We start from the raw sequence: 19,002 nt of genomic DNA on the forward strand, positions 1-19,002 counted from the left end.
TTTTACACGTCTGGTTAAGAAACTTCATCACTTTATCAATTACAGTTGTAAACAGGCTGTTTTTGTTACTGCGCATTGACTGATGTATATGTAAATGAGCTCTGTTCTCATAGGCTGCCATGTATTGTGCCTCATTCAAGGCACCGACTGTGCGCAGTAACAAAGGGGAATTCCACCCATTTCTAAAACGTCTTCATAACTCAGTGTTTCAGATGTAAACAGAGTCATTCAGAGGGGTTGAGTGTGAACTGGTTGATTGTAGAGACTCGGATGTCTTTACAGTGGTGGTGATAGGAACCAGACGTCACCATGGCTATATCACAGATATAGACATTTTATTCACCATCCAAAACCACCGGTGAACCCTCTGAGTTTTTATATGTAGTGTGGATGATGGAAAACAGTCATAAATCTGAGAAAAAAATACATTTTATTTGGGGACTATTTTGCCTCACAACCCCCCTGCATGTATCCCTCCACCAGGAATAGATTTTATTTGTTTTCAGATGAAAATCTCATCTCCAAATTATCATAAAACAATGTATCGGGCATCAGGCCATGGATACATACCCATTTAACGTATTAGCATCCTGTGAGGGAGCTTTTAGAGGTGGACGTCTGGTTCCTATCACCACCACTGTGAACAGCTCTGACTGTAAGTTTCTCTACAACAGAGCTTTTCACACCAAACCACCCTGAATGACTCTGCTTACTCTGTTTGACATATGAAGACATTTCTGAAAGTCACTGGAATTCCTCTGTGTTAATGGTAAGGATCTGTTTATGGTTTGTATGTTAATTATAAGGCTTATAAGGCAGCATTGACATAAGAAGGCTTTGTTTATTACCCAGCAGTGCAGACCAGACCTTGTGTGATCTCTGATAGATTTTACCTCACGCCACCCACATGGAGACATTAGAATCAATAACACCTACATGAGTAATGGCACAACTCCACTGGCATTTGGTAAATATTATAGCACATCAATAATTAAGATGGGTGAGGAGAAAAGAGGCAATGCATTGCTCTCCAGACACCAGGTCCTTCTGAATTGGAACGTCAGCTGAAAGCCGTCCGTCATATTCCTGAAACAGTATCATTAGCAGCAGACAGCCTCGAGAGACATTAAAGGAGGACCCCCCCCTTTTTTTTAATAAAGAAGTCTGCAAAGATAAATAGTTAAGATGTAAAGAATGTCAGTCAGAGTGGTTTGATGCGAAATGAGAGGTGTCAGAGTTGTTCACAGTGGTGGTGATAGGAACCAGACGTCCGGAGAGTTTACTGCCTCTAAAAGAAATACTGAAACGTCCCCACTCTGATCTTTACACACACACACACACACACACACACACACATATATATATATATATATATATATATATAGCATATTAAATGTTGAAAGTGACTAATTTTGTAGTTTTTTGAAAAACATATCACTAATTTTAATTTGATGACAGCAACATGCTCCAAAAAAGTTGGGACGGGGCATCAATGGGCTGGTAAAGTTGTGTAATGCTAGAAAGGTTCATTGGCTGAAGGTTAAATGGCAACAGGTCGGCAACATCACTGGGTATAAGATGAACATCTCAGAGAGGCGGAGTCTTTCAGAAGTAAACGCCGCCACCTTCTCTGGGCCTGAGCTAATCTGAGACGGAATGAGGTGAAGTGGAAAGGTGTTCTGTGGTCAGACAAAATTAGAATTTGTTTTTGGAAATCGTGGCTGCTGGGCAGCACGGTGGCGTGGTGGGTAGCGCTGTCGCCTCACAGCAAGCAGGGCCTGGGTTTGATGCCCTGGTCGGGTGACCAGGGTCCTTTCTGGGTGGAGTTTGCATGTTCTGTGTGGGTTCCCTCCAGGTGCTCCGGTTTCCCCCCACAGTCCAAAAACATGCAGTTAGGCCAACTGGACATGGAAAATTGCCCCTAGATGTGAGTGAATGTGTCTGTCTATCTGCCCTGTGATGGACTGGTGACCTGTCCAGGGTGTGTCCTGCCTTCTGCCCAATGACAGCTGGGATAGGCTCCAGCACCTCCCACGCCCCTGAGGGAGAAGCAGCTTAGAAGGTGTGTGTGTGGATGCTGTGTCCTCCGGGCTATAGACCATACATACATATTTATTGATACACATATTTATTCATTTATTATTAATGATTTAAAAATCAGTGAGTAAATCTCTGTCACACTCAATGAACATGATATGGCAACGTGTGCTGGAACGGACAACTATTGCCCCCCTGCTGCCCCTTCTGCCCCTTCCTCCTCTCATCCCGCCCCCCCCTGCTTATTTGCCCCGCCCCCCTCTCGCCTCGTTTTCGTTTCACACTGAGCGACCGTTGCCGAGCAGATCCTTCATCTGCGCTGGACTCGGTGCTGCGGAGCTGCCTCTGCCTCAGCCTCACAGTCTCTCTCTCTCCACACACTGCCTCACGCGCCGCCTCACACACTCGGAGATCCGCTCCAGCCCCGCTTCTGCCTCAGCCTGAGTGGAATATGGATCTACCTCTCAGGTTTACCCGGAGGACGCGTTACTGGGCTTGTTTGGAATAAGTGAGATTGTGGAGGATCTCAGGGGGCTTCAGCTGGGTGAGTAGACCACGGGGCAGTTACAGGTGTTCAGACCTTCATCTCCGCATTGACACGAAATGAAAGGGCAACCCTTTTTGGAAAATGCCTCTAGAACTCAGTGGCTGAGACGAGTCAGTCAGAGTGACTTGCTGTGAAATGGTTGATTGTAGAGAAACTTACAGACTCAGATGTCTTTACAGTGGTGGTGATGGGAACCAGGGGTCCTCATGATCACAGCACTTACATAGGCATTTCACTTACTATCAACACCACCAGTGAACCCACACGACTTTTCATGTTGACGATGGTGGTAAAGCTGGAAAAATCTGGAAAAATAAGTTTTCTTTGGGGGACTATTTTGCCTCACAATACCCTTCATTTGTATCCCTCCACCATTAATAGATCCATATTTGACCACAGCGCCTTTTAGGTCAACACTTTATTACAAGATTAGTCTGGTCTCCGACACCATTCATAACCCTTTCATGTAGTCACTTTCTGTGAGGGAGCTTCTAGAGGTGGACGTCTGGTTCCTATCACCACCACTGTGAGTGTTCGTGTCTCTAAAACAGCATTTCACAGCAAACCACTCTGAATGGCTTACTTTACATCTTTGCCACTCATTTAAGCAGAAATTTTGAAACATCAGTGGAGTTCCCCTTCTGCAGTACGTCTGCAGGGTCAGTAATTAGTCAGAACTAAGCTGGAATGCTGGTTAACAGGTTGATATTTGGTGTTTTATCTGACCAAGTGTAGTGATGGATGTGTTGCTGTGGACCGACTGTGATGCTGCGATGCTGGGAAAATGCTGCGGTCTCTGAATCCAGCTTGTTTTTGCCTCCACGATGGCTTTTCTGTGATGTAAATCATGAAACAGCCCGTGCCAACTTTCCCCTTGGTCCTAATTTGAGATTTCGGACAGCATTTCTGACAGAGAGCCGCCTCATTTGGGGCTGTAATGGCTGTGAGAGCAGATGGCTCACGCTGCTAATAGTCACTCGCAGGCTGAAGTGAAGAACTGATAAAACTGCATGATGTCGCTCCTCAAATAACCCACGACAAATAAGCCAAACACGTATGTGAGGGTCCGAGAAATGGCTTTGCTGTCTGAAGGTGAAGGGGGGGGGGGGGGGGGGGGGGGGGAGGATGGGGTGCAGACGGCTCTGCTCTGCTCTTGGGGATTGAAGGAAGAATCCTTTAATCATGCAAAGGGTTTTTTGCGTGTTAATGGTTCATATATACATATTTTTATGCTGATGATGGTGGGAAAATCTGGAAAAATGAAGTTTTCTTTGGGGACTATGCAGCTTCATTCATGTATCCCTCCACCATTAATAGATAAATAATTGATTAAAGTACGTTTTTAGACCAAAACTTTATCACCAACCTCTCATGAAAACGTGTCATTCATAAGCATTTGATGTACTGACTGTCTGTGAGGGAGCTTTTAGAGGTGGACGCCTGGTTTCTGTCACCACCACAGCGAGTGTTTTTGAGTTTCTGTACAGCATCTCTCTGAAAAAGGTTTTTCTTTTGGTACAAGCCTGACATCGTAACAATAGGAGAACCCTTTTTTCCCCCAAAAAGGTGATATATAATGCTCAATAGAACCATCAACAGCAATTCTCCATCATTCTACAGAAACATTTTCTTTACGAAAGAAGCCTTGAAGAATCGTAGTTTTTAGCAGTGTATGGTGAATCAACACTGGTTCCTCAAGGTTTCTTTAGTGAAGGAAAAGGTTCTATGTAGAACCACAAACACACAGAAAACTCTAAATCGTTCTTGGCATGGTGAAATGGTTCTTCGGATTTATGTAGAATGTGCTGTAGATGGTTCAATGTAGAACCTATAGCACCCAGAAGAGTTCTTCTACTGTTATGATGTCAAGCATGAAACAATAGAAAAGCCCTTTTCAGAAAGATCCTACATACAACCATCTGCAGCACGTTCTCCATCAATCTGAAGAACCATCTTTTTAGTGTGGGGATGCATCACTATGGGAGTTGGTGCAATGAATCAAACGAAGACAGTTCAGCACAGTACCTAATGGTCGACCATATAGAAAAAATATTATATTTTGATACTTCAATACACTCTCACGATGCATCATGATATTACGTTTTCCTGAGATTTAGGAAGTTGGAACAGACAAAATGGGATATATTATGAAAATACTGTAATAATAGTAACAGAAGTAATAATAAACCTACAACTACACTGGTTTTTAGGTAGGCCTAATTATATACACTTTGTAATGAAATGTCTTCTTTAAGTACTGATTGCATCCACAATATAATAAGAAAATCATATTGTGACAAAATTGATCATGATAATAGTAAAATATTATCATATTGCCAACCCCTAACAGTAAAGCAGCATCACCTAAACATTCCGCTCTTCAGGGGCCGCATTACTGAAACTTCTTGTCTTTCTGTCTTCGCTTAAGATCTGACAGGTCAAGATTTTCCACAAATCCGTATGACAGAAGCAAATCTTATTTTGATTTTGGAATCTTATCTTAAAGAATCCCATCTCAAGTTAGGAAATCTTACCTTACTTGATCCCAGTCGACAGTCAACTGTCATGTCTGTTTCCTAGCAACCAACCATGCGCCACAGCTGAAACATCAACACGTAATCATAATAGCTAGCCAGAGAGCTGTTAGCTATCATTATGGATGTAGGCCAAACAAAACTCAAGCGCGATAAACTTGAAATTATAAATATTGTGACCCATGCTGTTTATCAGTGTTGCTGATCTGCAGTTTCAGTTTCCATTCCCCAAACGCTTTAGCTGAGCGGTAATGTTAGTCCTCCTAATGAACAGACTCACGTTCAGCTCTGTCTCCTCATTATTCACCACCATAACTATAATATTTCATCTTCAACCAGAAGTTAAGACAGCTCTGGTGTTTATCTCAAATGTAAAGATTTAGTCTAGTCAGGATTTTTCTGTATTACTGTTTTCTTCTCTGGAGGTAGTGGATAAAATTATAACTAAAAAAAAACTGTTGTTCTATAATAGCTTCTGTCCTAAATTCAGTCCTAACTAAAGTTGTCATGGTGACTAAACAGATAAGATTTCAGACTTAAGAAGTTTCTGTAATACGGCACCGGGACGACAATCAATACGTCAACAAATATAGCATTAGTATTAATATTAATTACAGTATCAGTATCTAAACATCTGGCCACTGCTGGTCATTTTTCAAAGCATGCTTCTGATATCATTGTGCATCCCTACAATAAGCCAGTGACCAAAACACAGCACCTCCTCATGGATAACTTATCTTTAATTGCATTAATGAGGCGATATGCTCAGTTAACCCTTGTGTGATTTGGATCTGTGCTGTTTTCATTAGTTACTCGTGCTTCTGCAGAGCATCAGTGACAGAGATGATGAAGCCGAAACAAATTCCTCCCTGAAATAAAGCTGAACTGATGTGAGTTATGTGTGCGCATGCTACTGTGGAGAAAAATTAACTCTCAGGGTATTACATATGGGCTAAATGTGGCAACGTTTTGGGCTATAATTTAATAGACTTTTAAAAGAGAACATGTTATTTAGGCTTTGAGTCCATTTTTAGTTTTCCCGTCAAATTTCAACCCCCAAAACATCAGATGTTCTACACCGTCTATTCGATCATTAAACATATGGGTCAAGTTCTTTGGTTTGATCATGTACAGCGATCCTTCATAAGCTTTTTTGTCTAGAAATAGGTCAGCGTAATTGAGGGTCTATAAGCTGGAGACACATCAGTCTCAGAATTGGAAGAGAATGGAGTGGAGTCTGTCCAGCTTTACCAGCAGGGGAGTTTTCATGGTTCACTGGAAGAAATTTCCAGAACTGCTGTGTTTTTTTTTTCATCAGTACACTGACTGGGACTAAGGCTTATTGTGTAAAATATTGCTTTAAAACTATTGCATAATAGTGATAATAGTTCATGTTGTTTTATTCATTTTCTTATGTGAAAATGGGACAATAGCAGTGATTACATAATGGCTTGATTGCAGTTATTTAAGCTGATTGCAGTTATTTAAGCTGACCACGGTTATTTTCCACAAAAAGGGGGCAGCAGTTAGTAATGTTTGTTAATAACTCCTTTACAGAGAAGCAGGGAAGTTGGTTTATTCGACATTTGTTAATAACACCTTTAGAGGGCGGCGGTGAATAACAATGTTTTATTTGACGTTTGTTAATAACACCTTTAGAGGGCGGCGGTGAGTAACGTTGGTTTATTTGACGTCTGTTAATAACACCTTTAGAGGGCGGCGGTGAGTAACGTTGGTTTATTTGACGTCTGTTAATAACACCTTTAGAGGGCGGCGGTGAGTAACAATGTTTTATTTGACGTTTGTTAATAACACCTTTAGAGGGCGGCGGTGAGTAACGTTGGTTTATTTGACGTTTGTTAATAACACCTTTAGAGGGCGGCGGTGAGTAACAATGTTTTATTTGACGTTTGTTAATAACACCTTTAGAGGGCGGCGGTGAGTAACGTTGGTTTATTTGACATTTGTTAATAACACCTTTAGAGGGCGGCGGTGAGTAACGTTGGTTTTTTTGACATTTGTTAATAACACCTTTAGAGGGCGGCGGTGAGTAACGTTGGTTTTTTTGACATTTGTTAATAACACCTTTAGAGGGCGGCGGTGAGTAACGATGTTTTATTTGACGTTTGTTAATAACACCTTTAGAGGGCGGCGGTGAGTAACGTTGGTTTATTTGACGTCTGTTAATAACACCTTTAGAGGGCGGCGGTGAGTAACGTTGGTTTATTTGACGTTTGTTAATAACACCTTTAGAGGGCGGCGGCGAGTAACGTTGGTTTATTTGACGTTTGTTAATAACACCTTTAGAGGGCGGCGGCGAGTAACGTTGGTTTATTTGACGTTTGTTAATAACACCTTTAGAGGGCGGCGGCGAGTAACGTTGGTTTATTTGACGTTTGTTAATAACACCTTTAGAGGGCGGCGGCGAGTAACGTTGGTTTATTTGACGCTTGTTAATAACACCTTTAGAGGGCGGCGGTGAGTAACGTTGTTTTTTTTACATTTGTTAATAACACCTTTAGAGGGCGGCGGTGAGTAACGTTGTTTTATTTGACGTTTGTTAATAACACCTTTAGAGGGCGGCGGTGAGTAACGTTGGTTTATTTGAGGTTTGTTAATAACACCTTTAGAGGGCGGCGGTGAGTAACGTTGGTTTATTTGACGTTTTTTAATAACACCTTTAGAGGGCGGCGGTGAGTAACGTTGGTTTATTTGACGTTTGTTAATAACACCTTTAGAGGGCGGCGGTAAGTAATGTTGTTTTTTTTACATTTGTTAATAACACCTTTAGAGGGCGGCGGTGAGTAACGTTGGTTTATTTGACGTCTGTTAATAACACCTTTAGAGGGCGGCGGTGAGTAACGTTGGTTTATTTGACGTCTGTTAATAACACCTTTAGAGGGCGGCGGTGAGTAACGTTGGTTTATTTGACGTCTGTTAATAACACCTTTAGAGGGCGGCGGTGAGTAACGTTGGTTTATTTGACATCTGTTAATAACACCTTTAGAGGGCGGCGGTGAGTAACAATGTTTTATTTGACGTCTGTTAATAACACCTTTAGAGGGTGGCGGTGAGTAACGTTGGTTTATTTGACGTCTGTTAATAACACCTTTAGAGGGCGGCGGTGAGTAACGATGTTTTATTTGACGTTTGTTAATAACACCTTTAGAGGGCGGCGGTGAGTAACGATGTTTTATTTGACGTTTGTTAATAACACCTTTAGAGGGCGGCGGTGAGTAACGTTGGTTTATTTGACGTTTGTTAATAACACCTTTAGAGGGCGGCGGTGAGTAACGTTGTTTTTTTTTACATTTGTTAATAACACCTTTAGAGGGCGGCGGTGAGTAGCGATGTTTTATTTGACGTTTGTTAATAACACCTTTAGAGGGCGGCGGTGAGTAACGATGTTTTATTTGACGTTTGTTAATAACACCTTTAGAGGGCGGCGGTGAGTAACGATGTTTTATTTGACGTTTGTTAATAACACCTTTAGAGGGCGGCGGTGAGTGACGTTGGTTTATTTGCCGTTTTTTAATAACACCTTTAGAGGGCAGCGGTGAGTGACGTTGGTTTATTTGCCGTTTGTTAATAACACCTTTAGAGGGCAGCGGTGAGTGACGTTGGTTTATTTGCCGTTTGTTAATAACACCTTTAGAGGGCGGCGGTAACGTTGGTTTATTTGACGTTTGTTAATAACACCTTTAGAGGGCGGCGGTGAGTAACGTTGGTTTATTTGACGTCTGTTAATAACACCTTTAGAGGGCGGCGGTGAGTAACAATGTTTCATTTGACGTTTGTTAATAACACCTTTAGAGGGCGGCGGTGAGTAACGTTGGTTTATTTGACGTTTGTTAATAACACCTTTAGAGGGCGGCGGTGAGTAACGTTGGTTTATTTGACGTTTGTTAATAACACCTTTAGAGGGCGGCGGTGAGTAGCGACGGTTTATATGAGCTTGAGCTGTTTGTATGATCTATTGCAGCTCCTTAGTAAGATTATTTGGTCACTTTAGGCTTTTGGGGGTGTTTTTTTATTAAACATGGTTACTGAGATGGCAGAGAATTGTTAGCTGAAACTTCATGATCATAACAGATGTATGATAAATTAATATTTACACTTCTTTTTGTGAAATGTTGGAAGTAAATCCTAAGGACTTTGATCGTTGTGATCCTTTTTTTTACTCGAAGTTGATGCACCAGAGAAGGCCGCTGTTTCTTGCTGTGTTTGTAAAAGAGCTCTTAGTCTGTGAATAATCTATTTTTATAAAAGCGATGTGCTAAACTTCTCTCACTGATCACATTTGATTGTTGTTGCCGTGCGCTCTGGCTGTGAGAGATTAGAGTTGGTGGGCTCTTTGTAGCCGTAAACTGGAAGCACATCAGGAGTGGAAATCTGGTTTCCCAAACATATGGTGGAGATGAGCACATGCGCTTTGTTCCACGCCTTTGTGTGTTAATTCCCCTTCTCCCGGAGGCTCAGCAGAGATGGCACGGGATGCAGTGAACTTGGCTGGCAACATCTGGCACAGCAGAGAGGTTTGGAGGGTGAGTCGCAGAGGGAGCATCATCTGCCCTTGCACTCAGACACGATGCCTTAACCCTCCAGACCCCCCCCCCCCCACCCCCCCACCTCTACGCTCCTGCAGGACCAATCACTCGCTGCTCCTCTCAGACTTCCAGTAACAACACAACAGAGGCCGAGCGTGCCGAACTAATGAATCATTAAGACACCGTTTGGCCGAGAGGCATGCACGCTGCCATATGAATGCCTCTTGGCCCGTGGTGTGATGAGCTACTTTGTAGGTCTGCTGCAGTGTGAGAGATAAAGCTCTGCGAAACACACTGCAGCCTTGGCAGTTGCCCATGTTATTCGTTCTGAAGTCGAATGTTAAAATAGCTAAAATCAATTTCATTGGATTGCCCTGCACAAAACTCACGAAAACTTTTTCAAATCAATTCCTCAGCACTGAGCTATTGAAAGGCCTCAGGCCAGTCATTAACCCCTTAACAAGCCACCAGCAGACCCAAAGTTTTATTGCACACTTCTATAACCTAAGAACAGCTCCATTAGTTTAAATTGAGGTCCATTACTGGATAATAAGCCTTTGTATGAAACAAACCTGGAATGTCGAGGGGTTAAAATGTCATATTATTCAGTTACTTATCTCAAGATATAGGGATGTCCAGCCCCCTCCACTCCGATTTAAGTACTTTAATACTTAGTCTTGCTGATACTGATCCAATATATATATATATATATATATATATATATATAAGAGCAACTTACAATTTGATTGCTTTATACAGGTAGGCAAAGGTGGTGTTAGGAGTCTTGCCCAAGGACTCTTATTGGTATAGTGTAGGGTGCTTGCCCAGGTGGGGGATTGAACCCCAGTCTACAGTGTAGAAGGCAGAGGTGTTACCCACTACACTACACCAACTGCACGGATGGGTAAAATGTGGAGATGAAATTTCCCCGTTGTGTATTTTCAAAATGGTAACTTTACAGGAAAAGGAACAACCAACTATACTTCTAATGTAAGTGAGTGGAGTTTTTTTCAAGTCATTTTGGGCCATTTCTTTTGATCCAGTTGTCATGAAATTTGCATACAATGTAAAGGACAACAGGCATTTTTCAAACTATTTGAAAAACAGCAAAAAGGAGGGACGAGGTTTTTTTCCAACGGCAATGATGTGTACATATATGTATATATATATATATATATATATATATATATATACATACAGCCACACAGTTTCAGTAAGCTTAAGTAAGCTGTTGCAACATTTAAACCTCCATTTGCAACATCGTGGCGCAGACCCCCGCACCCCTTCAGAAGATCACTTCCAGCTTCGCATGTAATGCAACCAGTTACGCTTGTGTCCCGCTATGTATCGTATTCCTTTGGTTCCGGTTGCTTCATCCTAACAGGAGTTACAACAGAATATCCAGGGCCTCTTTCGAGTGAATCTCCTAGTAGTTTGGAACTGAAGCTTCACCCATTCATTGCTCTGTCAAACACTTTCAACCGCCTGCAGAATCACGGCCGTTTAGAGCTGCAGCACTTAATGAGGTGGCTTATCATCAAATTAGCACACTGTAATTACGAGGCTGTTTAGTGTAGGTTATTGTAATGTCATGCTCTTTGAGATTTCCTAACTGCGTTGAGTGTCATAACCCCAGAGATCAGATATGATAATGTGCTGTCACATCATGCTGGGAAAATGCTGTGGATGTGCTCATATTAGGCATTCAAATGTATTGCTTTTTATCATTATCACGGCCTTTGCCATAGTTTGCAGAAGACTAGAGTATGCAAATATGAACGAGCTTTCTAACCAATCACGGTGGTTTTACTGTGTGCTGTGATGATCCTGACCAATCAGGGGGCCAGATGTGTGTTTCTGTGGGTGTTTTGATGGATCAAATGTTCAAATAATCCAGCAAAAGTCAACTTTTTTGGTCAAAATAACGCAGAACGGCGTTTATCTAAACCACTATAATCATTGTACTAGTATTCTGACCGTGTAGTGCAGCTGTACTTCTAATAGGGTTATTTTGAGACATGGGTCACCGCTGCTCACACCTCAGGCATAACCTTAACGTCTTGACGTGAGGCTGAATAAAGTAAACACAATTTTAGATCTTACCGAGTGGCTTAAAGGGTAGACAGGCCCACTGGCCCTGCTGTGATGAATACAATGAGAGCCCAAAGGAAGTAACCAGGCTTAAATAAAGGTTAAGTGCTGCTGTTATTCATTGCTGCTTCTAGAGGCTGCACAGTAAGATGACCCCACACTTTATTTTGCACATGCATCAGTCGCCCCCTCAAGGTTTCATCCCAGGGGGACGAAGGACGCGTAGAACACAGAGCCTTCACACTCCTGCCAGCTATTCAGAGGTGTTGAAATGGAATGAGCTTAACAGTTAATCCTGTGGGGTTTTTTTGTTGGGACTGTGTAGTTCTAGACAAGAGCAGACAACCTCAGCCTTGTCCTTGAGGTTATTTCAGCTGATTTTATCCAGATGGTTTCAGAGATGCCCTGCGATGGACTGATGACCTGTCCAGGGTGTATCCTGCCTTCCGCCCGATGACTGCTGGGATAGGCTCCAGCACCCCCCGCGGCCCTGACGGAGAAGCGGCTTGGAAAATGGATGGATGGATGGGTTTCAGAGATGATTGTTGAACATGGCATAGGGGATGTAGCTCAGTGGTAGAACGCATGCTTCACATGTATGAGGTCCTGGGTTCAATCCCCAGTGCCTCCAATGAGGCACGCTTATGTGGGGCATTCGTGGGCTGGAGGTTAGGGATCCAGCCTCATGATCGGAAGGTTGCCGGTTCGATCCCCAGAGCTGACAGCACATGACTGAGATGTCCTTGAGCAAGACACCTAACCCCCAACTGCTCCCCGGGCGCTGTGGATAGGGCTGCCCACCGCTCCGGGCAAGTGTGCTCACTGCCCCCTAGTGTGTGTGTGCTCACTAGTGTGTATGTGGTGTTTCACTTCACGGATGGGTTAAATGCGGAGGTGAAATTTCCCTGTTGTGGGACTAATAAGGGTCTCTCACTCTTCATGAGTGCAAGCATTAGCACCATCAGCTCTCTGTTAAAGCTGTAACTATCTAGGCCAACTTAAGCTACGTTCACACAGCAGGTGAAAATGGCCCAAATCCAATTTTTTGTTTGGCTGTTCACACTCTCCTTTCAATGTGATCTGTATGCGACACTAATGTGAACAGGTCGCCAGTTCGAAACCAACCCACATGCGCAAAAGAACAGCTTCACGAGGCTCATCCAGAGGTAAACCATCATGACGACCAGCAAACGACTGTTGCTTTCAGCTTCACCCTCACCAGCATCGCCCGAGCGATTATGAAGTTCCAGTGGTTTGACAGCTGAGCTCATCACCCAGAATGTGTTTGAGTTTGCGGTTAAAAGGGCACATTATTCCACCACGGCCACTTCTTTGGTTCATGTCTTTAGATGATTGAAACTGTCCTCTGACGCTGCAGCGTCTTTGATCAGATGGCGTTTATGATGAATCTTAAAATGTTTTGGCACAGAAACATCAGCCTAAATGTTTCTCAGTCTCAGCAGCACGAAATGATGATGAATGTCGAGTAAAAGTTGCATGAATTCCGATCTAGCTGTTCAGAGTCACATTGCTGCAGATTGGATACAGATCGGATTTCAGTGCCACATATGAAAGCGTCTCGAATTGATTTGCTGTTCACACTGACACACAGCTTGAAGATGAAGCTTTGAAGGTGCTAATCACTGAGCAGACTAAGAACTAGAGATACAGTTACATACATACACACACACACATATATATATATATATATATTTATATATATATATATATATATATATATATATAATTAACTTAAATATAACATTTTACCAGAATTCTTCTGGTTTTTTTGCTGACTTTGGAAAAGATAAAGCAGAAAATATAAGAATGTTCTTTATCTATTTGACAAACAAAAAAAAATAGCTTTATATGGTCAGTAATAGTTACAATAAATGCAAACAACATTAATGCCATAAATAGTGAGGGTTTGTTTTACCATTTCCAAACTTCTCCTCATGACAGCCCAGTATTGTATGGAGCTGTCACTTAATATCTTAATAACTTCTTTAAAAACAAGAAGTATGTAATGTTTTGTTCCAGTAGGTTGTGGTAGAGAAAATTTTCCACTGTTTCTGCCGGTTTCCCAGATTGCGACAAACAGTCTGAGGAAGGTTCTCTGCACTTCTTAAAGTCGCCTGACAAGTTGTAAAGTTAAAAATGTAACACTTCATGGTTTTCGACAGGCACCTCTTGCTGAATTACGGAGCAACAATGGTGTATAGATGGAAAACACCTTTTTTTGTTTTTAAATAAGTATAGCATGTGGTGTTTCTTTGGAAATCACTCACTCCTGCACATGTGGTGGTCTGGAGTTTCTTCACAGGGGGGAGCTTTTACGATGCTAGTCACTTTTGTGTGCTTCATTTAAAGAGAAGAAACAGTCCTGAACCCACACCAGCAGGAGCTCACGAGTGCATGCTTACAGCTCCAAACGAGAAGTGAAAGGTTTCATTACCAAAAGATATTGAGTCACTCATTAACCACGTTTACATGCAGCCTAATAATCTGTTATATAATCTGACTAATAGCTCAATCTGAATAGAATATGTCCATGTAAACACCTCAATCGGGGTAGACTAGTCCAATCAAACCCATCCGGAATACAATTTCTATCTGATTGAACAAGGTGGGTAAATAATCAGTTAAATAGAAGAATAATATCTGTATAAATGCCTGTATCTGTATCCCTATTGGAAAGTTTAATTCCATTCTGCGTGTTCATCACGTCATAGGGAAAGTTTACCGTTCAACATGGTGGAGCAGAAACTGGCCTGCAGAGGAGACGAAGTTTACGCTCTGATCTTTAAAAGACGGTGGTGGGACGGACGTCCAGCTTATGTGTCTCAGAAGACGACGTCTTCCTCTCGGCCTTCTTTAATAAGGCCATGTGAAGGACGTTTTCCTGAGTCTGACGTCATTTTAAAGCAATTAAAAACACAAGCACTGCTCACTGCTGCTCATCTCACTCTGACTGGACTCATGGGATGCTTGCTGTCATGGTAACAGAAGTGGTTCTCTACGCATGTGCATCGTTTTGGATGGGACTACTTGTAGTAGGAGATTTCTATGAGATTGTGTAGTAGAGTGAGAATATAAACACCTCAGTCTTAATCTGTAATCAGAATGTGTTTAATCGGATTGGCAGAAATCTTTGCATGTAAACGGCCACAGTTATATTATTTAATATGTTAAGATGGAAAAGATGGTCTAAGCTGCAGTGGACCATGTGTATGTCTTTGCGTGAGGTTGGGGGAGAGGCAATATAATCAGAGAAGAATTTAAGTAATTATTGTGCTAGTTATTTTTAGAAATATCACCCAGATTTAGTCTTAGCTTGATATGCCAAACCCAAATTCCACAATTTGTTGTTATTTAAAATATTAGTAATTAAAAAAATGTGATTCAGTAATAATAAATAAAGTCATTTTTATAGGCATGAGTAGCTTATATTGCAGGCCCTAAAACTTACAGACCACTTTACAATACTCAGGAAAAGAATAGACAGAATGCAGTTTGCTGCCGTAGACAGCTGTTGTTAGACATGTTCTAGACTATTATTACATCATAAACACTCAGTTTTCACTAGTGCGAGTCACCAGTTGATTGAAGGCTTGGTGGATTGATTACTCTCAGCAGGTCTAGGTGCTGCTGGGTTGTTATGCTCATTATTAGCTCTCTGGGATGGAGGAGGAACACACCGAGTTTGCAGCGGTTTCTCAGCATCCTTCATTCCGGTTGCCAGTGCTGGTTTAATCATTCTTCTGTGACCCGAAAGAGACAAACGGCACTGCATGGAGGGTCTAATTACCTCCACAAACGAGCTTTTCTTCTGAGAGTATTTTTTCTGTGTGGGAACAGATTAGAGTGCCACTCATCATCATATGGAAGAGGGTCTCATGCCGCGTGATGATGAAGTCACTTTATTCTGTAACATGAAAGGGATTCACTGATGTGTGAGGCTCTTTAGATGCTCTTCGGGACACTACATTTTCAATGGTGCTCTATAGGATTGGGTACAATGGTGATATTGTTGTAGTCATAAATTATGCGTTTGTTATTGTCATAAATGATGCTTTTCTGAGCATATGATGGATATCGTCAGACAATGATCGATGTCAATGATCGATCATAGCAGTGTTGTAGTATTCCAGTCTCAAGACTAGAAATGAGTGGTCTTGGCCTTCTCTGGGTCTTGGTGTATATGGTGGACTTGATCTTGTCTAGGTATTGGTGTATATGGTGGACTCAATCTTGTCTGGGTCTTGGTGTATATGGTGCACTCAGTCTTGTCTGGGTCTTGGTGTATATGGTGCACTCAGTCTTGTCTGGGTCTTGGTGTATATGGTGGACTGAGTCTTGTCTGGGTCTTGATATATATGATGGACTCAATCTTGTCTCAGTCTTGGTGTATATGTTGAACTTGATCTTCTCTGGGTCTTGGTGTATATGGTGGACTGAGTCTTGTCTGGGTCTTGATATATATGATGGACACAATCTTGTCTCAGTCTTGGTGTATATGTTGGACTCAATCTTCTCTGGGTCTTGATGTATATGGTGGACTCGATCTTGTCTCAGTCTTGGTGTATATAGTGCACTCGATCTTCTCTGGTTCTGGGTGTATATGGTGGACTCGATCTTGTCTAGGTATTGGTGTATATGGTGGACGCAGTCTTGTCTGGGTCTTGGTGTAAGGTGGACGGACTCAGTCTTGTCTCGTCTTGGTGTAAGGAAACTTGGGAATTGTTCTTGAGACCAGCTGAGCACAGTACCTTTGTTTGACGTAACAGAACACTGAACCTTTTTTCTATCATTATTGAATATCATCAAATCCTTCAAACAGAAGGTCTGAATAAAATCTGTTCTGCTGGTTGAAGATCTAGTGGATGATTCCATTATGGATTAACTGTTTATTATTTGTTTGTTATGTTCATTGGTTCCAAAATGCAATCGTCTCTTCAGGGAAGATCAGAATGTTATATGTTTGCGTTTAGTCATAAAATAGAGAAGAAGGAACCGAGAAGAACCGCACCAGCATTTGCTTCCAAAAGTTACATTTTTAGATCATATATTAGTTAATGGTACATTTTACATATATATTTTACATGATGAAATATAATTTATTCATATATGTAGTGTGTAATGGATGGCAATAAATGTACAATGAGCTACAAATGGATTTTCTTAAATTTTATATTCTGATAAAATCTTAATCTGCTCTTTGGCTCGACTACTATTACTCTTGCTCTTGACTTAGACTTGACACGTCCAGGTTAGTGCTTGCCTTGGGCTCAGCTCTACAACACTAATGCTTAGTTTTTTAGTAATATTTTTATAGGTAGTGTTAGTGGGGCTTTTTTTATTTTCCAGCTTACAAACCTAAGAAAAATAAAATACATTTGTGTATTGTGAAAATGTCTTGTAAGTATTGTAATGTCATATTTTTGCCATATCACCCACCCCTGGTGTTATACAAGTAAATAATACAAGAAAGAGACGGTCACAATTTTGCATTTTTACATAATAGCATTGTTAATTAAGGCAATTTTGTCACAGAGACCAGGCAATTCACCTCCCTGATGTCGGTCCAGTGATTCTGGCGCTTGGCTTCTAATGTACAAGGAAAACAGTCTTTTTTGTCTTTGTTTTTAGCTAAGTTAGAAAATATGACACTCTTAAGGGAAAAAAATGGGATACTAATCAAATTAACCGCTGCCCCACCTGTTTTTCCCACTTTGTACTATAATACTTTACACTAGCAATGTTTGCTGTCCGGTTTCATCCAGAGGAGGATGGGTTCCGCTTCTGAGTCTTGGTTCCTCTCAAGGTTTCTTCCTCTTTTAGGGAGTTTTTCTTTGCTCATGGGGGCTCGGACCTGGATTTTCTTTCCTTTTTCTTTCTGTAATACCGATTGTTCTATAAAGCTGCTTTGTGACAACACCTGTTGTAAAAAGTGCTATACAAATAAACTCTGCTTGCTTGCTTGATTAGAATGTAGTAGGAAAGTAAGAGCAGTAAAGTTGTTGTCCAAGAAAAAACAAGCATCTCCAAAATGGTCACTTTACAGGAAAAGGCATAAAACAATCTTTCCTTTCAGTTAGGGCTGAACGATTTTGGGAAATGATCTAATTGTGATTATTCTGAATGATATTGCAATTATGATTCTAACTCTGCTTGTCTTCTGTATTTTGAGGATTGGGCCTTTTCTGGCTTGAAAGCTGAAAACGTAACACAATATCTAAGTTAAATAAAACAGCCTGTCAGTCAATTGTGGTTGTGATGTCACAGCATGTGGATATTTGGTTGCTTCTGATTAGTCAAATTGATCTAAAAGCAGTTCACTCGTTAAATGTCCTTTATGCAAAACTTGACAGACTGTAAGATCATTCTAAAAATTGTGGCTCTTGCGATTTGAAAATTTCAAATTGCAATTTCAATATAAAAACGATGAATCGTTCAGCCCGACTTTCAATGTACCTTCATGTAAAGAAATTTTATTCCAAGCAATTTTTCTGTCGGTCCATTCATCATGAAACGTTCACACAATCTAAGTGGCAGCTGCTGTCCTCAAATTATGTAGATAAATGTAAAATAAACATCTGAAAAAAAGATGATCTTGATATGCTGCGTCTGTAGAATATGATCAGGTACAGCAGACAGTACATTTGACACATTTTCCCGTGTTTTAACTTATTTGCTGTAAAAGAACAGGCAACCGTCTGAAGCACCTTCCTATTGACTTTCATCTTAGGCGCTCCTGTGTTTTCTGCTCCTTTCTAAATACAAGGAAACACTGTTTTGTAGTTGTTACAGATGCAGCAGGGAGATTAGCTGAAATGCTGGAGTGCTCCTTTTCTTATAAGAACAGCTTCAGCACTCAGAGGCTAATTTCATTAATTAATCTAATTTCAGCATCTTTCCATTTTTCAATAAATTATGCACTGCAGGAGAGCTTCAGGCTATTTTTCTTCCTCGGCTGCCATTATAGATCGCACATTCAATCAGCATGTTACATCCTTTATTAGGCTGGGAGATAAGTCACGCTGCAGCAGAAACCCTCTACAGCGGTCAGTCACTTTGAAGTGGTCAGCATTGAGCCAGTGAGGCAGCTGCAGTGTAGCCAGAATGGACGACCTTGTTATTTAATTGAACCGGCCCTTGCAGTTTAATGCTAATTGGCTAACTTGTCTATGCTGCTGCTGTGTCTAACAGATTCAACAGCAACAGTTCACAATAGATTATGCGTAAT

General features: G+C 41.4%; 1 protein-coding gene and 1 non-coding gene across 2 annotated transcripts in view; both read left to right on the plus strand.

The window, feature by feature from the left end:
• The first annotated feature begins 2,352 nt into the window (after positions 1–2,352).
• Positions 2,353–19,002, plus strand: part of LOC108441960 — a 126,246-nt gene continuing 109,596 nt past the window's right edge. The window contains exon 1 of the mRNA XM_037533385.1: positions 2,353–2,581. The gene's annotated coding sequence lies outside the window, so the exon portion shown is untranslated. The remainder of the gene's footprint in view (positions 2,582–19,002) is intronic.
• On the plus strand, positions 12,316–12,387 carry trnav-cac. The gene has a single exon. It is a non-coding gene; the product is annotated as a tRNA-Val (tRNA).

The sequence above is a fragment of the Pygocentrus nattereri genome, chromosome 2 (assembly GCF_015220715.1).
Source record: "Pygocentrus nattereri isolate fPygNat1 chromosome 2, fPygNat1.pri, whole genome shotgun sequence".
Classification (NCBI taxonomy): Eukaryota; Metazoa; Chordata; class Actinopteri; order Characiformes; family Serrasalmidae; genus Pygocentrus; species Pygocentrus nattereri.